The following is a 25,574-nucleotide window of genomic DNA, read 5'->3' on the forward strand; positions in this document are numbered from 1 at the left end:
AGTGGAAATGGCTAATACAAAGATCCCAAGGCAGAACTGCGTTTGGCTAGTTCTGCAAACATACAGAAGTCCAGTGTGGTTGGAATTTTTTTTTCTTTGCTTATAGTGTGAAGTCTTTTAGTAGTGCCTGTTTTCCCCAATTTAAAAAAAATGAAATAAAGATCAGAAAAGGGCAAATTGCCTGGTTTTTTTCTTTTATACTTATTAATTCTTAAACGTTAAACTGAGAAAATACATCTATATATATTTAAATGGAAAAGTATATCAATTTCACTTTATTAGCCTAATTTAGGAATGGGAGGAGAATGGGATTGAGGTTAGGTATGAGGAAAGAGGGTTAAATTTTTCATGGTAGAGATTCCTTCAAAACTCTGGTGCAGTCCTCAATCACTGCAACCTAATTTTCAGTCAATTGAGTTGAAATTCAAAATACTGTAAGCAGATCCATATTTTCCATTTCTGTGTCAAGTGACTCTTCAGTTACAGTGTGCTGAGGACTACCAGGCTGCCTTTAGGAGGGGTCATGCTGTTAGGAAAGAAATTTACTAAGGTGTCAAAGAGCTGAATTCTTTGAGCATAGATGTGATCCACATGAAAAGCCTAGACCTGTAAAATCTGAACCTGATTTGACTAGAGCTGAAGCTAGGAGGGGAAACTCGTTTGTCTCTTCTGGGTCTGAATGATCCACAGTTATATAAAGATCATTTTGTAAGTATTTCAGAGCATTAGGGGGATCCAACTAGGCTTTTTCTTCAAAGCTGTATTTTCTTATGAGATATTTACAATGTCAGTAAGTAATCTTTTGTAGGCCTACAGAACTTCAGTGACCAGAAGTCATCTAATCTTATCGTTGGAGAGCAGTATTTTCCTGGAGTTCCAGCAAGTAAATAATGAACCTTGTGTAACTCACCAAATACAAGCTAATGGCCAAATCTTGGACATGGTCCTTCCTCCTGGAGACTTTTCCTTGAATTATCCTTTGCAACTTGATCATTCTTAGAGACACAAGACCAACTATTCCTCACAATGTCATAAATTCAGAATGAATTTTTGACATTCTCTTACTTTTTTTCCCTGTCTTTGCTGAATCAAGATAAAACAGGTATTCCATTTAGTTCTGGATCAATGGTTGCTCTCTGTGTGAATCCAGTCATTGGAACCATCCCAGAGCCTTTCTTGGTGCCATCTGATATTATATCTGCATGATCCGAATCCACATGATAACTGAAGAAATCACTCAAATAGGTTTTTGATCGTTGGCCACCAATTACATAACAACAACGATTTTTAAAATGAAATAGCATTCAGTGTCTTATCTGAGAGTGGATGTCCTCAGACCCAGCATTCCAGGAGTCCTCTCAAATACGTTTCCATATTTGACATTGACAGATGAAAGCAAACAACCCACTGAATTGTGGTTCACTGGCTCTGATGGTATCTATGCTGCCATTACATGCCAAAATTCTACCACCAAAGGTGTAGAGCACGTGTTTTTCTGAGTCCATACACATCTGATCAAATACCAATTTCGGTCATCCATCAGCAGCAATATCCTCACTTAGGAACATCCATGTGTTTGTGTCAATATCATAACACTAGAAGTCATTCTTCAGAGATTTGGTATTCCTCACAGAGGAATCCAAATAATGCCCCAAAGTGTATATCTGCCTTCGTTGAATGTCAATGCACATTTTATGATATAATCTGGCACTAGTACCATTCTCTTTCCCAGCGTCTCTAGAGATACATGTCAATTGGTTCTCCTTTACATTGTATGCCCAGAAGTCAGCAAGATCTGTATTCCATTCCAGCCACCAAACAAACAAACGGTCTCTGTTTGAACACCAATAACCATCTGATGGCCCCCTCTCATTCCTAGTCCGTTATCTTCTCCATTGCCTTTGGTGCTTTGGGGAATGATTTGACTCCATGTTGGCTTATATTCCTGTTAACGGATAAACTGATTGACCAAGCCATCATTTACAGCTTTTTCAATCAATTCTTCACAAGCATCAAAATCACCCTTCAACACCAGTTTGTCATGAAGATCTGTTACCATAGGATGTTCCAGGGCAATCTTAGTTTTCTTTTGCAGTGATTCAAAGCCCTCTGTACAGTTGCATTGTTGGAAGTGCTTTAGGCAAAGGCCAGTGGCTTCCTGTTCACAGTACTGCTTGCTATACCAGTAGAGACAGGTTGTACCACTTCAGGACCATCAGTGCCATTAATTTCAACAACCCAGATGCTAAAATTAAAGCTGGATCCCCAATTTTAATTAATGAGCAAGACAATGGGTGGTTAAGAGATAAGATCAGCCAGATCATGCAGAGATTTTTTAGAACAAATTAAGGAATTTGGCTTTCAATCTAAGTGCAATGGGAAGTCAAGAAGGCTTCAAATTAGAGACTGACATGATCTGATTTATATTTTGGAATATCACCCTGGCTATAGTTTAGAGAATAGATTGCATATTTCATTTCCAGCAATACAGAAAAGGACTTCAGCAATATTGGAAACATTCATTTTGGCGAAAAGCAACAAATAATACTGGATAAAAGATTTTAAAATATTTAAATGCATACAAGAGTTAGGAAGAAAAGGAAATGCTCGTTAGTCAAAATCAATGAAAAAGCAATAATCTAAAGAGCTACATGAACTACTAAAGCCAGCCTGGTAGTATCAGCCAATCTTTGATGACCTAAAATGTAAACCTGTTGTAGATGGGCCAATAGTACAAGGGTTTGGAGTGAATTAGCACTCCTGTGTGTTCTCATAAAATCAAAGAGACGTGGAACACACAAAGAACCATCTCTTTCTCCCCTTCTCCTCATCTTCCCATACTTTAGAGAATAGATTCTCAACCTTAACAAATATGAAAACTTTTTACATCAAAAATTCCTTTCAGCATCAAAAACGTTCTTCAATCTCCTTTCACAAATGCACAAGCACACATATGAACACACAAGAGAAATTGTGTGTTTAGTTATTTAGTTCTCTAGCATTGCAAGCACTGGCAGACTCCACAGCATAATTCTCTGCACACTGAAAAGTTCAGCCATGCTGGGAAAACTGGAAGAGAGGAGAGAAGATATCAAAACCATCATGGTGCCAGATCGTAGAGTGGTAACTCAAGTGTACTCAAGATCTCCAAAGAACTGTTATCTGGAAACCAAGGTTCCATCCTCAGGTATTTTTCTTTTTTTTTTTTTTTTAGAATAATCACAATAAGTCCAAGAGATTAATTCCTGCCTTTCAAAGTAAGTGAACAAATCCCAAATTATTGCCCACCTACTGTTCTGGACTAAGAAACCCATATGTTCTGCAAAGTGGACAGCAATTTGTTCTTTTGACTTGTGTTAATAAAGCCTCAGCGGTCTTGGTATTTGTCTTTTGGCCGTGAGGGCCAATAGGAAAACAAGACATAGGACAAGCTAGTTCAATGTGTTGTCCTTTCAGTCAGCAAATACTTTTCAGTTAGCAAACAAGAACATTTGTAGCTAATCTCTGTAATCATCCTTATGATTCCTTCTTCCTTTCTCCTTGCTTCTCTCAACTTCTCATCTGATGCCCAAACACAGAAGAAAAGCCAGGCAGAGTATATGGATGTGCTTCTTACAAAGCAATATTAAATAAAATATATCCCTTAAGCCAGTAATTCTATCTCTGAGAATTTAAATTTTAAAATAAATCTAAAATATGGAAAAGATGCCTATAGAAATGTATTCCATGCAGCATTAGTCGTAGCAGGAAAAAAAAAAATTAAGATCAACCTAAGTTACCCAAGGCACATTCCTTGATGGAATAATTAGATATATATTAGAGGTGAAAATTCATATGAAATAATGTTAAGTATGATTGATTGCTCAAAATTCAATTTTCAATATGATGACTTTCATGGAACAATAGGGTTTTGGATTGTTTTTCAACTTGTCTCTATCTTACAAATATTCTTTAAGGAACTTGTATTTAAGGAACTTATAATTGAATATAAATTTTAAAAATCAAAAATACATGAAATAGAAAACATAGCTCTTAACCTGAATACCCTAAAAGTGTTAAAAAATAGAAAGAAATCCCATGTACAAATGTTCTCTGAAAATAGACTCTGTACTTTCATTTTGCAAGACTCAAATTTAGAGAAAAATAGAAGTAGCATTCCAATTGCTATTAATTATCATGTAGTTACTCAAAAGGGTATCTTCAAGAGAATACTTTTCCAAACTATGTAGAAATTCAAGAATTAAAACCAATACCATAAAGTAGATTTAGAGCCAAACATATAAGCTAGGGTATAAAATGGAGCACAGAACAATAGGAAAAAGTTGAATTCATTAGGATTCAGCAATGATAAATACTAACCAAAAAGCAAATTGCTATTTTCCTCGTGTACACCATGCCCCAGCCACAGAATTCATTGGACTTTAAGTACCAGGAGAATTGATCTTAAGCTGTGGGAACCCCTTTATGGTTGCTTTTAAATAAAAATTTTTAAAAAAGGAAAACTCAAGAACTCAAATAAAATTGATATAATTTATTTCACTATTACTAATTAAAATGTTGATGCTTCCCCAGTTATATGAATAAAATCAGATCTCATAACTATAGACCTCCATATCTAATGAAAATAAAATAGAGACTGAACATGTTTTTTGAGGCGGCAAATACTTTTTATTTTCCTACTTGTACTATTCAGTAATAGGGCAGATTTAAAGATCAAAATCATGCTGCTTTAAACTGTTGACATTTACTATCTAAAGTAGAGCCAAAAGATTTCATTTCAAGGAAAGTACATGGAAGAAATACCAATCCAATGGCTTACTTTGAGGCTAGAATAAAGTAAGAGGACTCTATCTGAAAGTTATAAATATAGCTCCAAAATGAAAGCTTTAAATGATGAAAATAATGTTTTCTCAAATCATTCTGCCAATATAGTTTGAAGGACCCTGATGTCTCTTTTTATAAACAAGTGGTATCCGAATCCTACAGCTTTTTAAGAATTCTTTTCATCTTTTGCACACTAAAATTTAAGTCATTTCCAAGAAAATTTTTAACGGTTGCAAAAATAAACTGCATGTACAAATATGTGTGCTGAGGGGGCAGTCTGGGAAGTAGTTTTGCATATCTCTTTTTTAAAATGTAATGCTCCACTTCAGGAATCCAAGGAAGAGTGTCAATGAGCATGTTGCCAACCAGTGGGAATATGGCTTAGGTTGGGAACCACTCAGATAAGCCTCCTCAGAAGATTATACAGTCACTCCTGGAGATGGGGGAAAGGATTTCAAACAGCCACCACCCTGAAAATACTGCCATGGCCTGTTATCACTTCAAAACACCATGGGAGTTTACTTCACCTGTGTTGGAACAACTTGGCAACAATCCACAGTCACATCCTGGCTCTAGCTTTGGAAACCATGAGCCCAGTTCTCAGACACTGTAAGAGCCTTGAGACACCAGACACTCCTGAGGACAGCATGTGTCCTCCGGCAGATAGTCACTGGCATCCTTGACATGGCAATGGCGAGCCTTCAGGCCCTTCTTATCAGGCTCTTTCCTTCTCAGACCCTACCTTTAACTTGAGCCTCTCTGATGTTCCCAAGCTGCGAGTTCTCCACGTATGGCATCCCCTCGGATGGTGACTGAGGCCGGCCAGCAACCTCCCTTCCACCAGCTGCTTCCAGATCTTCCCACGACAAGAGTCACAAGCACAGGTGCTTACAGTGCCAACAGGTTACATAGAAGAGGGGGCAGACACAAGCCATCAGAATTGTGTGGAGAGTAGGGAACCAGTGAATGCCCCCCATCTAAAGGGGGCAACCTCTGCTGGGTTCCAGAAGATTACATACAGACATGCAGGAATGCAGCTTAGGAGTTTCCAAGTGGTCTAACTACTCAAGAGAAGCCAGAAATCTGTGATTATATATGATATATCCTAATTTTCAAATGTTGGCTCAAGGTTTCCTTAAATTCTTTGGGGCAATCAAAACATAATAATTTAGTTTTTTGTGGGGGGAAAGTGCCTTTCTTCAGGTTTGGGATTCTGTGGCTCTATAATAAAAACTTTTAAATTCATTTGCATATGGATGCAACCGCAAAAAATTCCTACTCTGTTTCCTTTTCTTAGAGACCTTTCAGGACCTTCAGATGATGGAGGTATTAGTTTGAAGGACATTAGTCAAGCAAGATCCACAGGCTGGGGCTGGATCTCAAAGAATTCCCACTTATGCTTATTATTGCTTTAATTGGTTAAACTCAATAGCAGACAAAAGGGTCTCAGGTGCCACTTCCAATCTCACACAGGTGAGTGTGTGCACAGCCACTCTTGACAGTTTTTTCTGGAAATACTTGGATCACCCAGCAGTAAAGGTAAGAAACTCCATTTGTGGGTATAGGAGAGGGCTCTACACAGTCTAAAGGTCACAGTCAACAAGAGTGCGGTCTCTAATCCCCATCTGGTTCAGCCTTTGGATTTCCCACCAAATATCCAGTTTCTCCTTCTTTTGCATCAGAATCCCAATTTTTTGATAGACATATTCTGCTTGGCAAATGAAACTAAATTTCCCAACCTCCTTTACAGGTAAGTGATGTCATGTGACTAAATTAATAATATATGAGAAGAAGCATTGCATTAGACTTTGGGGAAGGAAGGAGGTCAGATATTGCCCTTCCTGCTGGCTGGAATGGAGAGTTGATAGCTAGAGCTCCAGCAGCTCTTTTGGATCCATCATGAGTTGACCATGAGAATGGAAGCTATGTGCTTAGAAAACGGAAAATAGAGATAGAAGGAGGGTAGGTTCATGATGACTTTGTAGAAATCCCATACCTGCCCCAAACTGCCTACTTCTAAACTTCTGTTACAAGCAAGATTAAATCTTTAGGTATTTAAATCATTATTTAGAAAAAGATTTGTATTACTCACAGTTGAATGTAATTTCTAAGATTAGTGATCTTCCCTGGGCCATATTTCCTTCATCTAATCCTTTTATCCCTTTTAAACGCCTCTTCTATTGTGAACCAAATTCTCCTATCTGTTCAAAATCACTCTTCTATCTTAATCAATACCGGCACTTCCCCTGATAATACAATTTTCCTTCCAAGGAAAGACACTGAGCTTTCTCTCTGCCTGTCTGTTCAGTCTAGCAATGCTTATACTTACTTGACCAAATATTATTTTTCTCTTCTCCTTAGAGACTAACTGGAATGTACAGTCCCCCCACATATGAAAATGGTGCTGCTGACCTATCACTAAAGCATTTTGAGAAATTGCTTTTTAATTTTTTTTGTTAGAGAAGTTGTATGTTTACAAAAAGAGTCACGTATAAAATACAGAGTTCCCATTTACCACCCTACTATAAACACCTGGCATTAGTGTGGTACATTTGTTACAATTCATGAAAGAAAATACTTATAATTTTACTATTAACTACAGTCTGCGGTTTACAGTGGAGCTCACTGTTTGTGTTGTACACGCCTATGCTTCTTGTTATTTTTAAATTTTTATTCTAATAACATATGTATTATTTTTGCCCTCTTTTAATTGGTCTCTTTTGAAAGATAGGAAGTATGATGAGACATGACAAAGAGTGAAGGCTGAGGTCATAACAGTGAAACTAAATGTCTCACCTAGAGATAGAACCCACCGCATCTAGTTAGCACTCTGCCTTAACCCACAGAAATAAACAGCCTTAGACATCCTCTCAAATATTGATATTTTCAGACTCTAGTTTGAATGGCAGGACCTGGAGGCAAAACATTTCCTGTGGAGATTCTGTATTCTGCCTGCTCTTGCTTTTCTAGCTCAAAAATTCAATTTTGTTGGGCTTCAAAGTACAGTTTAAGGGACATTTTAAAAGTTAAGTGAACAGACCTGAGGATATCACCTGTGCTACTCCATTGATTGCAGAGAAAATAAAAAGTCTGTATAACCATTTGCAGTGAGTGGACCAACCTTGAAAAAGTCTCAGTTAAAATTACAATTGTGATTATGTCCTGCGGCATTACCACAACGCTCCATAAAATAATACAATAACCAGTGAACTAACCTTAGAACATTTTGGAAGAAATACATAACCCAGTGGAATATTAATCAGGGTAAATTTAAAGAAAACCAAATCTATTCTAGTTATTTTAAGGGAAAAATCCTTTTATGCAGATAACTAAATGGGTTTGAGAATTATTGGCGAGTGCTGAAAGAACATGTCTAAGTTGTGCCTGTAGAAACAATTCCTAAACCACACCACAGAACTGGGCCACCAGAGGGACTGCTGCCTTCTTTGTGATCCAGGAAGTTGCCGACCAAGTTGAGAGGCCACCAGGTCCATAATCATAGTACTTCACCACTATCAGGAAGCAAACACCAATAAGAAGGCAGCTAGACCACGAACCCACCATGATCCAGGGGCTACCCAATGAGGAAGACGCTGCTGCTGCTACCTGCTTCCAAAGCACACAGTGCCGGCTATGATCTTCACTAGCACCTCTGACACCCCACGCCCTGCCTCTTAACACAGAGCTGGGCCTTAGGACCTGTGTTAGTGCTGAGAGCAAAGCAATGAATCATCCCTATTACCCTGTGTGGTAGATGAAACTGCAGAAGTTGGTTCTCTGCTTCACTTTCGCCTTTTGAATTGCATAAATCAGTGCATCTGGACTCATGCCAATTAAAACACTTCAGAGGGGTTCTGTTGGGGAAAATAGCATTCAATACCTTCTCTCTAGAGAAGTCTGAGAGATATTATTCTTTAACATTCCAGCCTTTGCAGGATCAAAGTGTACAGTAATGGAGATTGGAATGGATATTGAAAGCCAAGCTACAATCTACCACAGAATACGTTTACTTTTTAGATAGATAGATACATAGAGAAATAGATAGATGATAGATAGATAGATAGATAGATAGATAGATAGATAGATAGATAGATAGATAGATAGATAGATAGATAGACAGACAGATAAATTTTTTAGGAGGCACTGGAGAATTGAACCCAGGACTTTGTACATGGGAAGCAGGCATTCAACCACTGAAGCTACATCTGCTCCCCTACCACAGAATAAATTTACTTTTAACATATCATCTTACAATGCATATATCAAACACCTGATATGCACAGCACTGTACATAACCCAGATACCAGTAGCATCTGTTGAGAACTTCATGAGGCCAGGATCTCCAATTTTCATCTCCTAGAGAACACAGTATCTAAATCATTCCAATTTCTATACCAACCTTCACTAGATTGTATATAAGCAACCACTGCATGAATCTATACTAATGAGAATGACGATTATGGTAAAGATTCTGGAAAGCTCTATAAAAAGAAATATACTCTTCCAATAAACTTACTATCTAATAAGAGAATAAAGGAAAAATATAAACAAACATATGAACTAAGAGACAAAAATATAAAAATGTTGGAAGTCAAATTCTGAAACTTAAGATTACTTTAAAGGTAAATAATTCAGAAAAAAAATGGGATAAAGTAAGTATGCTTGAAGTAGCATCCCCATTTGACCATTTAAGATGCATATAAAAAGCACCAACCACTTTTCTTCCAAAGTAACATAGAAGTGGTGCAAAGTAAATAGAAGTTCACACAGGGACCAAAGTATATTATAGTAAACACCATGGCACACTATTAAATATTTTGAATTGCTTTTCAGATTGATGCTGAGATGTCATTGAAAAAATAATTCAAGACATTCAATTCATTCTGCTGGACATTGAAATGAACATGCTTGGTATTAAATCTAGCCTTTCACAAACCCTGGGGAAAACAACAGTTGACCACTGATTAGACTGCCCATTGGGTAGAATCCACTCTTCTGTATAACCACTTTTGGTGGTTACATCAATCATGTAGAAAAGGCAGCTCTGGTGCTAAGGTCTATCTATTGTGTATGCTGTTCCCACAGCAAATGACAACAGCAAACTCTTATTAATACAGTGAAAATTATGGAAATGCCATGTGGCATAGCATGAATAATTAATGAGTTTCTTGGAAGCTATTTGCTGTGGGGGTTTTTTGTTTGTTTTTGTTTTTAGCACAACTGAAAAACACAACATCAAGAAATTACAATGCATTTCTGCACTTCAAAAATACTAAAAAATTTTAAAATAAGCTGTAGACCCTATAGTGAGAGAACCAAGCCCAAGGAAGTCCACTGTAGCCTCCTTGTACCTTGAAAATGTACCTCATTGCACATTATTCAGCACTGTGGTGTCCATGGGTAAACCTTTACATTACCAGCAAGGATTCCCAGCTGCACAAGCATACTAGTTGGATGATGACAATCCACTCTCCCCAGAGCCTCCTGGCAGAGGGCAATGTGTATTTAAAAGCCAACATGCTGGTACAATCAGCTACTACTGACTCCTCAGAATTCAATCTGGCTCTAAGCTCCCTGAATCAATCCAGGAATAGAAATTGTCCCAGAACAGGAAACACTACTTTATCATCTATTGTGCTCTGCATTTATCCTTAACTCTAGCCTGATTCTCAATTCAGAGGAATTAGAAAATAAAGTCAGTCTTCCCAACTCCTCCTTCCCCCAACATATATGGGACAAGAGATACCTGAGGAGAGTTCCTAGAAATGGCCTTAGACAGTGGAGAAACCAGGAGGCAGGGAGATAATTAACTACGCAGGAGACCTCAGAGTCACAAGCCAGTTTCCAAGGTCTACAACTACCTTTTTTATCAATCCCCAGGATACTGATCACCCATTAAAAAGACAGGGTAATTATTATGTTCTCTTTGGCTTTGCTTATTGAACAGGTCCAATCATTATCTTGGATACTTTATTATTAATATGAAAACTCAGCACTTTACCTAACCAAAGATTGTTGATACTTCTCTTCAAGGAACATTTTTTTATTCCTTATGCCATATTTATATAGACTTCCTTGAGTTGAAGTTCTTTTTATATTAATAAAATTTATGAATTTTGAGGAGTCCAAACAGTGATATTACTATCTGCCTATTCATGTTGGAACCATTTATCCAGAACATTTATTTTGCTCTAGATGTTCCAATATCAAAAAAGACAAGTTGTAGGTTAAAAGAAAAATCATACATAAAATACAGCATTCCCATATACTACCCTATTATTAACACTGCATTACTGTGGTATATGTGTTACATTTCAGAAAAGAGTGATTTTATAATTGTACTATTTCACTGTTTGTGTTAAAAGTGTGACAGTTTAGTTTTATTTATGAATTCCAAAAAGAGATATAGATTATGTTTGTAAACTGATCTGTTCCTCTGCATGTGATACACTTCGATTGTATTAGATTCAGCTGAGATGATTTTGATTAAATTATGTTAAGATTAGGGCTTTGATTCGACCACGTCATTAGGGCAACTCAGTCTGAGTTGCTCCTGCCCCACCTTGTGGGCTATATATACAGACACTCACTCAGGGAGAAGACGGAAGTAGATACACAGAAAAAGACATGGCAGAGGAGGGAGAGAACTTGGTTTTGACACTGGAGCCCTGGGGAGAGTTGGGTCATTTGCCTGAGAGTTTACAGTTGACATTGTGAAGAGCACAGAACAGCTGAGCCTGGAAAGAAAACAAGCCCCAGGAAGAGAGATGAGCCCTATGCCAGCCGACAGCTGAGATGGGAAGATGCGGGACCCACAGAGCCTGAAGAGGGAAGAGGAAGGCTGAACCCTTGCAGACATTGCCCACCATCTTGTGTCAACACGTGGCAACAGACTTTGGGTGAGAAATGCCTCCTACGGTACCCTGACTTGGACTCTTGTACCCATAAGCTTCTACCCCAAATAAATACCCTTTATGAAAGCCAAAAAAAAAATATTAAGATTTGAAAACTGAGGCTTGAACAAATATTATATTTGTATACCTATGTTCACAGCAGCATTATTCACAATAGCCAAAAGTTGGAAACAACTCAAGTGTCCATACACAAAATGTGCTATACACATATTATTCAGTCATACAAAGTAATGGAGTTCTGAGGCATGCAACATGAACAAATCTTGAAATCATTAGGTTGAGTGAAATAAGCCAAACACAGAGACAGGTATTATATGATTCCACATACATGAAATATCTAGAATAAGCAAATTCATAGAGACAAAAAGTAGATTAGAAATTACCAGATTGTGGGGGAGGTAGTAGTTATTGCTTAATGGCTACAGAGTTTCTGTTTGGGGTGATGAAAACATTTTGGTAATGGAAGGTAGTGATGATAGCACAGCATTGTGAATATAATTAGTACCACTGAATCATACTCTTAAAAATGGTTAAAATGGAAAACTTTGTTATCCATTGGAAACTTCATGCTATCACAATAAAACTTTAAAAAAAAATTTAATCCTCTTGAATCCATTTGCCATAGAACTTACACCTCCCTTTTGAAAAATTTGCTAATTTTCCCTCGTTTTCCCCTACTTTAAAAAAACATTTTAGTGTGTCATGTGGGAATCCCCTACATTTTTTATGTAAAATTTATATAATCTAAGTATCTTTAAAAAAAAATAAAAATAAAAAAACATTTCCTCACCGCTAAACTATTAGAATAAATATTACTGAATAAATAAGTTTGTAGTGATGAGTAAATGAATAAATGTCATTGATGATGATGTTAGACCTCATGCTAAATGTGTTTGATTTAGCATTCAGCATACTTGATTGATTAAAAGCGTACCACAACAGGGCCCCCAGGGCTTGGAAGAACCAGAAGCAGGCTATTGGCAGATGTTAGTGAATGGTGTCTGGCCATGCTGGCCGTGCCTCTGTAAGCGCCACTGCACTGCTATTCATCTCACATGCAGCTATGACACTCACGTCCATCAGCCAGCAACTAGCGCCAATGTTATGAATTGATTGCTGATGTTTCTACAGGTCAAAAATAAGCTTAATAAAGAAAAAATACAGCACTGGAAGCAGAAATAGAGGAAAGAAAAAGGTTTTAGTCCCAGTGAAAACCAGGCATAAAGGGCAACTAGAGGGCACCAGAACGGAAAACTGATGTGTTTCAGCAATACAGAAAAAGGAATGGAATAATTAAAATCAGTGGCAGAGGAGCTACCACACAGATCAGATAGGTCCCAAGAATTTACCCTTACTCACACCTCTGTCCCAGAGAACCACAATTTATATCAGGAGGCTGGTCCCTTATGCCTCTGCTACCAATTTTTTTTTTTTTAACTCATTATATTGAATGCAGAATCGAGTTGTACAGTGAATTCATTTTTAAACTACCTGGCTTATTTTTCTGAGTTGTCTTTGTAAAGAAATTTCACTATTGCTCTTTTAACACCTATAATGAATTATCCATGCCTGCCTTCCTTTCATATCAGCTAATCTTTATATTCAACTTTCTATTAGCTGCAATTTCAAGTCATTAAAAAATTATATCATCCTGGGACTAAAGCCCGGTTCTTATTTCCTATGCCAGAGCAATTACACTTCAAAGAGTAAAATTTTATGTGCCTTTCTACTTGGAATTTTTACTAGGTTCCTGTCTTTTGACTTCTGCTACTTCTCAAAAGAGTTGAGATGAGAATAAAAGCATATGAAAAATTCAAGCATTGGAAATTGAGAGTTTTGATTTTATTATTCATTCACCTTACATGTAAAGTAAGACTCATGGTGTACATAATTTTTTTAATGTTTCCTTGATAATACTACTAACAGTAATGATAACAATATAAGTAATAATAACAAAATAGTTCTCTTCAGCCACTACTGTTCCTAATACACAGCTACTAGCTGTCCAGACTGAACCTGGGTGGCCAACCATACATATTTTAAATCTTCATTTACCACTTATACAAAGTCTTCCTATCCCCACTATTATTAAAATCAGCAGTGTGATAATATGTATTATATAATATCATTTACTCTTCACTATAACCCTATGAGATAATATTTTTTATTATTTTCTCCATTTTATACACCAAAAACAGAGACGCTGAGGGGCTAGTAAGTGGTAGAGCTGGGATTTAAACCAAGGCAGCTTGACAACACACCCTGCACATTTTACCGCTCTTCTATATTGTAGTAGTCCTTCGACTGCTTCTCAATGACTGATGTAGTTTGGGAGTGTTAGGGTTCGAAAGTTATAAGCCAGTGGCCTATAACCATAAGAAAATGGATTACACAAAGAGGTGGAAGAGGTTCTCACACTGCTGCTTCCCAGGGAACTAGAGGAATACCAAGCCAAACACGGATTCTTGGATGTTTTTGCTTCATCCTTTTGCCTTTTGCTTCTCTAGCTGTCGTTTTGATCACTGCGTTTGGCTTTTGGATCACCTAGCCAGCACGTGTAGCTGGCACAGGCAAAGACACTGATAAATGATCATGTTTTGGCTGACTATATCACACATTATGGTATATAATGTTGAGCTAAGAAAATATCTTATTCTGATAGAAACCATATTCCCTGGATAATACCAAGAACAGTTATTGGCACAGTCCATTCAGAAGGTACTTCTTTGGACAGCCAAACATCTTCTGCCCCCACCTAGAATGCGGAATAACAATGAAAATTTCTTATACCCTAAAGATTACTTAAAATATTAGCTCAAAACCTTTTGAAAAGGACAACCCATTTAGCAAAACATTTCAAATAATGTGTTTCTGGGCTTTCTATTATGCTCGCTTACATTTCCCAAAGCTGTTATTGCCTTCACTATCTATGCACCAATAATTTGTAATCATTTAGTAAACAATTACATTGTTTGTCTACTTAGTCTCTTTCTTGCTCATGTACTCCACATACACCTTATACCTTCCTAGTCGCATATTTTCTTTCTTAGTAACATAAGTTCCTGCCTCAAATTCACAGTCTCACATTTTTGTAAATACCTCTTGTTAGTTTGAAGGCAGGTGGGTGAATGGAATGTTTCTATTGGACAAAAAATGGATGTGGTTCATTGCTGGGGGGTTATGTCGTTGCCTTCTTTATCAGAAGTTTTTATCAGTAACCGGGGACCAGGGGTGAGAACAGTGGCAGGCGTGACTGCTTTTATGTAAATGGGAAAAGCAGATGTGGCTTTTTTTGAAACCATGTTCCAAAAGCACTTTACTTTCTCACACAAAGTTGTAAAATACTGGCCCAAAATCCCAAACGCGCATCTGTGCAGAAGGAACCCTCACCTAATCAGCCTTATTTTGACAGTATTAATCTTGGAAAGCAACAAAGAGGGAAGTTGCACACCCAATTGAAATCCAGTTGTTTCTGGAAATACCTAAATGAGGATTCATAATGCAAGAAGTAACCCAGAACCTCCATGCAGATGTGCGTTTTAACACAGCAACAGCACAAAATGAACTTGTCACCAAGTACACAGGAACTGTGGTGAGCAGAAGGGAATATCTGCAGCTGGGAGAGGGCAGAGCTCAGGGTCAATCTCAGTGGCCAAGGGACCAGAGAGTAGAAGATAGGGGCTAAGGGTTTAAACCCAATTAAGTTTAAATTTAAGTACCTTCATCTAATATCTATCACTTTACCTAGGTCTGATTTTACTTCTCTCATAGGGATGGTGCTGAGTCTTCTCATGTCTTCTCTCTGAAGCTTATTCCAATAAAGAGTAAAGAAAATTGTAGGTAAAGCCATTGAAAGGGGGAAAATTGTAATTCATTCAACAAATATAATACCATTTGAGCACAGACTGAATGCCAGGCACGGTGTTCATTCTGAAAATACAGCAATAAGAACAACTAAGAAGGTCCTGTTCTCATGAGGCTTCCATTTTAATAGAGGAGGCAAGTACTGAGTGAGATTAGTTTAAGTAAAAGTTATGAAAAAAATAATGCAGTGTCATGGGATAGAGAGATGGTGGATGTAGGGTCACCAGAGGAGGCCATTTTAAGAAGGTCATATTTTAGGTAAGACCCAGATGGTAAGATCTGGGGAAAGGGCTATCTAGGAAAAGGAAGGAGCAGGTAGAAAGAACCTGAAGTGAGAAAGATCTTAGCCTATTTAAAAAGAGAAAGTAGTTAGAGATGAGGTCAGAGAGGAAGGCAGTTCAAGAAGAACCATGTAGTTTAAGGTAATTTTATTTGGAATTTTATTCCAAAACAATGAGAAGTTACCGGAGACTTTTAAGTAGAAAAGTGACATTACATTATAGATATGCAAATGTCAGTCCAAAATCCAATGGAACTGGTCAAACCTCTCAACTTTCATGATAGAATGTCAGTTTTACCAGTCCGAAATTTTGAATGCACAGGGAACTTACTTGAGTCCAGGGCAGAGAAAATACCTGAATTCCAGGTTCTCACTAGGGCTCCAAGGCTTGACAGCATCCAAAAGACCAAGAGGAATATGCACCCCCTTTTCCGAAAGGCCACCCAAACTGGGAAGCTCTATTGAGCTACTTCCTGATTTTTTACAAGCCTCTGCCAGCGTGATGTTACGCAAGACAGTATCCATCAGAAGATAACTGTCAGCTACTGTGTGGAGGGGGAAAACTGAAGCAGGATGGCAATGTGCTCTATCATCACTGCTCTATCACTAGATGGGCATTTACAGAATTTCCTTAGAAAGAGGTTGGAAAAATAACCACTATATGTGTAAAATTTTAAATTATTTGTATTAAAATATGATAAAATAGTAAATAATATTATAAAAATGTTATTGAATTTAGTGACATGTTTCATGCTGATCCTAATAGTCTTTCACAAAACCTGAAAAGGTTTTCTGCCATGGATTTAGTGAAATTTCATTTTTTCCATCAGCAAAAAGATAAAATTTATGAACTGTGTGCCAGTTTTATGAGATGCCAGCCTGATTAAAGTTTGCCTAAATTTGCTTTCAACTTGGCAGAGTGCCATTGGTGCTCAGACGTTAAAACAGGTGGCATTTCTGTCACGAAGTTTCCTATTTCTTCTCTAGAAATGTAGATTCAAGTGCCTTGTTTTATAAAAATTCCTACTCTGCAAACCAATATACACAGAACAGGTCTATTCCCAAGAGGCAGCAAAGTAAGTTTCCTTCCCATACCTGTCTTGATTACCAACCTAAACCCTCTGTAAACCTGTGGAGGACCATGCTGCAAATTTTTTATAGACTCACATCAAATAATCAGGAAGAAGTTGAGCTAATAATAATTTTTGAAAAACAACTAGCAATGTTTATTCCGTGTCATCCAAGTAAAGTTATCAGACTATCCTCCAAAACACAGAGAGATGAATGGATGATACCTCTACTTTAAAACTTACTAAAAATAGAGAAGCTTTCCTCTCAGCTATATGATAATACAGGAACACATTGCTGAGGGCATATAGCATAGCGCAGAGGTCTCATATTGATAACCTAAAGACCTAATGTGACCGATATAAAAAATTAGGCAGCCTAGATGGGGATGAATCTCATAATGTTAGTATAGCATTTAAACATTTGAATTGACTATCAACATTTAAAAATCAGGGGATTTCACATGTCTTGATTTCCAGCCCCTTTTGAAAGAAAATCAGAAGTCCCTGTGCTGCATGTTCTCATCCCCTGAGGATGAATAGGGGATACTTCCTCTAGATGGCAGTTTACCAAGACCCCACCACTCCCTATGGTTCATTGCTTTTTTCAATTCAATTTTTTCTTCTTCTTTATTTTCTTTTAAATATTACATTCAAAAAATATGAGTTCCTCATATACCCTCCACCCCACCCACCCCACCTCTCCCACATCTCTTCCATCATTGAGGCACATCCACTGCAGCTGGTGAATACATTCTGGAGCACCGTTGCACCACATGGACAGTGGTTCACATTGTAGTCTACACTCTCCCCCAGTCCATCCAATGGGCCATGACAGGACACACAACATCCAGCAGCTGTCCCTGCAGCACACCTAGGACAACTCCAAATCCTGAAAATGCCCCCACATCATATCTCTTCTTCCATCTCCCTACCATCAGCAGCCACCGTGGCCACCCTCTCCACATCACTACTACAATTTCTTCCCTTACTAATCACAATAGTTCCCCAGCAGAACACCAGTAAATCTGCTCTGATCCATACTCTATTCCTCCATCCTGTGGGCCCTGGGATGGTTTTGTTCAGTCCCCCTCTACATCAAGAGGGGGCTTAGATTCCACATGGATGATGGATGCAATTCTGCTTGCAGTTGTAGGCACTCTTGGCTCCATGGTGTGGTGGTTGACTCTCTTCACCTCCCTGTCAGCTAGTCAGGGTAAGTCCAAGAAACCAGAGGGTAGGAGCCGTAAGTCTCCTGAGGCCCAGGGCCTGGCTGTCACATGGACAGTTGAGATTCAGGTGTCCTGAGTATACACCAACCCAAACGCCAACCACAGGTCTGGTAAAAGTAACAAAAGAGGCATGTGTAGAAAGGTCATATCTGAGTCCAACTCCATCACACTCAGGAACACAGACTCCAAAGTAGGGCCAACTGACATGGCCCTGAACTCCAGAGCCATCTGCCATAATCATAGAACCTGTGGGTCTCTGCAGCCCTCAGGAGAACCAGCACCTGGGTTTCCATCTACTTTGGCTGTCTCTGGTACCCTGCTGAGGTGTGCATAAGCATCACCCCTCTGATGACCTCCCAACTCTTTTTTGGAGACTCATAGCCATATAAACTCACTTGTCCTTTTCATTTCCCCCTTTTATCCAAAGTCAAAAAGCAGTTTTTAATACCTGATATTACATGTAGGCTGAGATATTCTGCCAGTCTGAGTTGACCCCTATATACAAGGTCTTTTTCTAGTTACATCATCAGCTCGTGCTTGGTAGTTATCCCCTGGTGCCAGGGAGGCTCATCCTGGGAGTCATGTCCCATGCTGGGGGGAAGGCAATGCACCTACATGCTGAGTTTGGCTTAAAGAGTGGTCACATTTGAGCAACATGGAGGTACTCAGGAGGTAACTCTTAGGCATCCCACAGCTCTAGGCCTAGATCATATTTCAGGCACACAGGTTCATAATTGGAGCCATCAGTATCAAGGGCTCATCATTGGGACATCCATCTTTGTTGGTCTTTGCCATTGCACTTGGGGGATTGTTGCTGTTCCATTGGGGGATGTGATAGAGCTCTCCTGGCCAGGAACTCAGCACTCTCTCAGCTGTCATTTCCAACTGAAACCACTATGAAAATATCCAAACCTTTCTATGTACCCTGTACACATGCACTGGAGAAATCCCTCCCAGCCATGTGCCCCCCCACCAATAATACCCCACACAAGTGCTTCTCCCCTGCCATAGTTGAACCTCTCTGTAGTCCAAAACTTCTTCAAAAAGGAAGCCCAATATATTGCTGGGTTCCATTAATAGTAAAATGGAATATAGTGATGGGTTTAAAGGTTAGATATAGAATACATAGTAATTTAGAAAAATTAAATAAAGGAAAAATAAATTGGGATATCAAAAAAATGAAATGAAAAAGCTTTGTTTTTGACATTTTGCCCTTCATCACTGCTATAGGTATTGCCCTGTATGTACAGTGGCAAGGCAATTGCTTCCATTTCTTCATCAGTGACTACCTCCTTTCTTTTTTTTTTTTTTCTAATTATTAAGTTTGTCTTCACATAAGTTTTAGATCACAGTAATTCACATATACAACATATGGTACTCCCACATATCCAACATCCAATCCTTTGTCCCTTCCCCAACAATGATCTTTTTACATGTTCATATTATATTTGCTGCAACTAATGTACAGATATTGAAACAATAGCTTTCAAACATGATTCCATTTGGGTTCGAGTTATGGTTTATATTTTAGACTATACAATTTCCTAAATTTTTAGTTATCTTATGTTTTACATTATGGTTTACATTTTAGCCTATAGACTTTTATACATTTTTGGGGGGTAATTTAACATGTCCTATATCCATCATTGCATGATCTTATGGAACACTTCCATTGCCCCACAGTTACCCTGATTCCATGTATTCAACACCTCTTTCCCCCTCCCCTCAGGGCCCACCATGACAATTAATCTTCATTACTTGAAGGCCCATATTCAGAGATACTTGCAAAAATGTTGAGGGCTTGACATACTTGATTGCCCTAGCCCACTGGGAGCCATCAATTCTCTCTAGAGATACAATTCCCTCTGTTTGAGAACATCAGTGCTCCCCAGGATGTGGGTGCACCTTCACTCTCATTGTATGGGTCTCCACCCAATGATATAATCCACTATGACAAAATGAGCACTCACACACTCCCTAGAAGCTAGCCCTGTGTCAGATGCTCCCCCTTAAAACCCTATTGTTTTTAATCCCTCTCTGCCTTACTAGTATAAACTCTTCGTTAATAAAGAACTAGATAGATAGATAGATAGATAGATAGATAGATAGATAGATAGATAGATAGATAGATAGATAGATAGAAGCAGATAGATAGATCTCTATTAAGCCCCAAATCACTGAGTTTTCCTGAATAGTGAAGTTTTATAACAAGCACACTTTTGTACCAAGCATGCTAAAGTGCCAATACTTTCCTAAAATTAGAACTTTGCATTTCTCAGATTAACTGAGTAGTGGAAAATAACAAGGACATCCAAGAATGTAGCCTTTTCTAAAACTCTAGATCCTGCCATTTCCCTCTACCCTTCACCAAAACAGGAAGCAGAACTTCAGGAACTGAGAGGGAACAGAGACCACAGCACCTTCCAAGACATGAAATTCCATCCCGCCCCTCCCTATTTCCATTTCCCTGGTTTGTGCAGATAACAGCCTTTGCTTGCATTTATCAGGATTTTTATATCTAAGCTCTTTATATTTGTTTATGGAACTCTGAGCAATTTGAGTTCCATTTCCCTTCTGTCAACTTCCCCAAACACCAGGAGTAGAAAATGTCAGAACATCCCTTCCAAATATCTCCAAAGGCTAAAATGCCTCCATTGTACCAAAGAAGGCATTTTGGGTGAAGTTCTCTTTAAATAAAGTGCACATAATGTTGCCACTGAATTACAATCTACCTAGGACCATCATTGGATACATTTACCAGCTAGCCTTGTGCATACACACAGTTCCAGGCACATCTCAGGGTGCCCATGTGCCAGAAACCTTATGAGCAGCCCAGGCCACTTGCCAGTCCACATGGCACCTTTGTGTTAAATAGAAAATTGTGCCCCTTCCTCTAGGTTGACACTGCAGCTTGGCAAGCAGAATGAAGCTGAATTTCAGCCCCAATTCACCCCCTGCAGTCAAGCCCACTTGTACAGTGACTAATCTGCTCAAATACATGCAGCGGCACAGCCCTGGAAGCAGACTTTAAACAAAGCACAAATGAAATAAATATGCACAGGAAATTCAACTAGGGGGATGCACTTTACAAGTCAAGAGATTAAAAGAATATGCAGATTTGGGTGGTTTTTATTGGTGCTCTGGATTTTTAATCTCTCAGATGAAACATCCTAGAAGCTTTGAAAAAAAGAATATAAGGAAGCCTTTATTGGACCTGGAGAGGTGAAAATTAAATCCAAGACCCAAATACTTTGCTAGGTCTCTGAGATCATTTTGTCCTAAGGAAAACATTTCCCAGATCGGTGGACACAGTCTATTTAGAAAATCAATTTCTTATTTACTGAGGGTAAAATGGAAACTTTGAAAATACATTTTCCTTTTTTTTTTTTCATCCTAAATAGCCCAGTCCATGTTATCTTTCCTATTCCTTAATGAAACATGAATATCAACAAGTTGCCCAGGCTTACTGCCCTGAAATTTCTCCTGTGCTATCTCATAGCTGAATTATGTGTTTCTCCTCCCTGCTGGAGCTGGTTGCTTTGAGCACTCAGTAAGTCCTGATGTCCTGGCTCAGTATGCATGTCATTTCCATCTTCTGTGCAATTTGATTCTGAAGAGTAAGCACTTTACACCAAATTGATTTTTTTCTTAGCCCGCTGGAAGTACACATGTCAAGTGCCCCGTTGACTCTGCTGGAGGAATCACCAGGGCTTCAGTTTCCAGTCCTGGGCATGACCTCGTGCTTCCACTTGAACTAAAATAGATGCCCTGCCCTATAAGGAGGAATAGAAAAGTCCTGCACCTTCCATAGAAAGCCATTTTGAATTATATGTGCTATCACTTGGAGTTCTTTTTCAGATCTTATAGCAAGTAGGTATGCAAGAAGCATTATGGAGAAAGATATTTGTTTTGTTTGTTTTGATCCTCCAACAGTCTGTGGTCTTATCCATGTTGTTGATATTTTGACAAAATGTTTCTCCTATCATGGTAATGTAATTCTTTCCTTTTAAAAATAACTACAATAAAGGTTTCTTTATCTAAAGTAAGAAGTGCTGTATCCTTCTCCTGCAGACTGAGGGTACAAAGATGCAACTTCCTGTTCCTCAGTGACAATGTTGGAACAGGATTTCAGTTGTCCAGGGGTTCTGTTGCATGGAATGGCTAAATAATAACATTCTGGCACTTACAGGCTCAGGATGCCCTTAGTGTATCAGGGCCTGGTGTTTCGGGCAATTGGGGATCAGTTTTCAGCTAAATCCAAAACTGGAAGTTTTCCTTCTAAGGTTGGTATGAGTTTATGACACCCATCCTATGAGGGGATGGGAGTAGAAAAGGAATGGTAGCAGGAGGTGGGAAGACCCTTCTCTCCCTCTCCCCACAATCTTGCGTCAACCCATAAAACAGGAATTACCACCCATACCTGTTGATATTAGGGAGAAAGTGCCTTTCCTTTACTCTGTCATCCATTCATTCCCATCATGGGAAAGGAGAGAACTGACTGGTGGGAAGGAATCATCCACCATCCATCACCCAGCCAGGGCACCGGCAGCCTCTCTCTTTCTTGCCCTTTCCACCACCCTCCATTCTTCCCATCTTTCTCCCTCTCTGTATTTTGATTACTCTACTTTACTCTCTCCCTTACCCTTTCCTCTCTTGATATTTTGTCCTTGCCCTGCCTCATCCCCCCCTCTTTCAGTCTTTTTGCCTCCCTTCTCCCTCTCCTTCCTTTTCTTTTTCTTTCTTCTTGTACCTATCAGTTATTCTTCTCCCCCAATTATTTGTCACTCTCCCTCCCCCTGACCTACCAACTGGAAATCACAGGCGTTCTTCTGTCTTCCATTAAAGCAATAGACGTGGGCCCTACTGCTTTGTTTGTGTCTGAGGAGGTAAGTTCAAAACAAAGGTGAAACGGTGGGAAGCTCATCTAGCCCCTAATCTGTCCTAGAGCCATGCCAGTATTAAAGAAGAGATGAGGATCCCTCTCTGATATCAATGCATTTATTTCTCAGTTGGTTCAGAAACCATAGGAGGATGGGGTATGATCAAGCTTCTTGGAATCCCACCAAGTCCCACAGCAGAAAGCAGAGTGCACAAAACATGACAATGAGTGAGCTGATCAGGGAACTGCAGAGGAGGATGGCAAGATGCAGATGGGGGCATCAGTTTGGGAGCAGAGCTGCAGCACCAGGTTCACCAGAAGGAAACCAGGCTCAGGGATAAGCAATTGACCATATCACAGGGGAGCACAACTTTCTCACCCTTGCCATTAAAAATTAAATTAAATTAAAAATTAAATTAAATTAAATTAAAAATTAATGGCAAGGGTGCACTTAAAGAGATTGAGACATGTCTGCTCATAGCCATAAGACCTCAGAGAAGAAAGTCATATGCCAACACAGACAAAAGTAGGACAAGAACCATAAAGACCTAGGAAAGGGCTTGCAGAAGAAATGTCAAGATATGGATGACAAGGAAAATCATTAGAAAGCAGCACTAAATCCTGGCATGATGTATCCATAGATGTTGTTTCTATTTTGGAATTACAGTTCTCCTTCCTAGTGTTGTTTCCATTTTTCCTCATCTAATCTCTCTATAAATTCCAATTAAAGATCCCCTCCAGAATTTGCTATGGAGAGTGGACTCTGGTGAATTACTCAGTCCAGAGTAGGTGGGACACAAAAGCAGCACTAGTAAAGAATGGAGACCTCACGAGGTTCATTCCAGGTGGGCTCTGGAAAGAGTAGCCAGGCATCCCAGTTTTCCCAAGACAACACTGGTTCACACCTGTTGCTCTGGCATAATTACTATTAGCACCTTTTTTTTTTATCTCAAAAGGTCCCAATTTGCGATCCCTTTATATTTGTGTTATACCATGGATTATTTCATCCAGGGATGTCACAGCAATATGTCACAGACTACATTCAGCTGAATTTCTGGAGTTGAGGAAAAATTATAAATGAAACTTATTTAAAAATTATCTTCATGAAATTTGTTATATGATCCATATATTAGGAAAAGCACAAATATAAATCAACCCAGAAGAAAACGAAACAATAAAAACAAAGAAAATTCAACCCTGGCCTTTGCTTTTCACCAACCCCTTAGTAGTTAACTGCTATTTGGAAAGCAGTGTTACAAATTAAGGTAATACTTTAAGAATACTTTTTAAACCATGGCTTCATATGTGACCTTTCTATTTTCATCAGATACAAAGGTAATGAATAGGGAAGCAGATTTGGCTCAATGGATAGAACATACACCTACTACATGGGAGGTCTAGGGTTCAAACCCAGGGCCTCCTGACCTGTGTGGTGAGCTGGCCCATGGGCAGTGCTGATGCACGCAAGGAGTGCCATGCCATACGGGGGTGTCCCCCATGGAGGGGAGTCCCATGTGCAAGGAGTATGCCCCATAAGGAGAGCCGCCCTGCACAAAAGAAGTGCAGACTGCCCAGGAGTGGAGCCACACACGTGGAGAGCTGACGCAGCAAGATGATGCAACAAAAAGAGACACAGATTCCCAGTGCCACTGACGAGAATGTAAGCGGACACAGAAGAACACACAGTAAATGGACACAGAGAAGAGACAACAGGGGGGAGGGGTAGAGAAAATAAATAAAAAATAAATCTTTAAAAAAAGAAAAACAAAGGTAATAAATAGAGATTCCAAAGACAAGGACTCTAAATCTAGTTCTCTGGGAGAGAAAAAAAAATTAATTTTCTCCTTCTTTTAAAAAGCCAATCAGGAAACTTAGCTGCTGATATTATCACCTACCTGCTGCAATTCACTTGTGAGGAAACAATAGACCAGGAAAAAACATGTTCAAATATATAAAAACCTTTGTGTACATTGAATAATATTTGCTTACTATGATAATTCAGCCTTAAGTTTTTTTGTACAGAGTTCTGGTGACCAGATAACAGGCAAAAATTAAAAGAGGTCAAGACATGAGCTGTGAAAGTCTACTCTATGCTCCTTAAGTTAATCAAACAATTCCTTCCCACATTGCCCGACATCACTGCACTATGGAATGACCTTTAAGGACTTATCTTCTAAAACAAGATCAAATACAGCTTCCCAGCAGATGTAATATTGTATCTTCAATCCCACAGCCACACAGCAGGCTTTGTCATAACAAGATGCAGCTTTCATCTGATTACCCCTATATGTGGTGATTCTCCCTCTCCCATCGCAACCATTGTGTCCCTATATTTCTTCCAGTTGTCCACATTCACTATAATCCAACCCTTTATCTTGACTACACCCATCATCAAGTCTCCAAAGTTCACTAATTTCAATGCTCCCTTATCATGAACCTTGACTCCCAACTGGGGTTTTGTTTTATTTTTTTAATTTTCCATTAAAATAGAGTATGCATGAAGGAAAGTGCAGA

General features: G+C 38.8%; 1 protein-coding gene and 1 pseudogene across 1 annotated transcript in view; both read right to left on the bottom strand.

The window, feature by feature from the left end:
* The window catches only part of PDE4D (phosphodiesterase 4D), a 1,544,760-nt gene that overhangs the window by 1,459,170 nt on the left and 60,016 nt on the right, over positions 1 to 25,574 (bottom strand). The window lies entirely within an intron of this gene.
* On the bottom strand, positions 481 to 2,157 carry LOC101413930 (muskelin pseudogene; annotated as a pseudogene).

The sequence above is a fragment of the Dasypus novemcinctus genome, chromosome 2 (genome assembly GCF_030445035.2).
Source record: "Dasypus novemcinctus isolate mDasNov1 chromosome 2, mDasNov1.1.hap2, whole genome shotgun sequence".
Classification (NCBI taxonomy): Eukaryota; Metazoa; Chordata; class Mammalia; order Cingulata; family Dasypodidae; genus Dasypus; species Dasypus novemcinctus.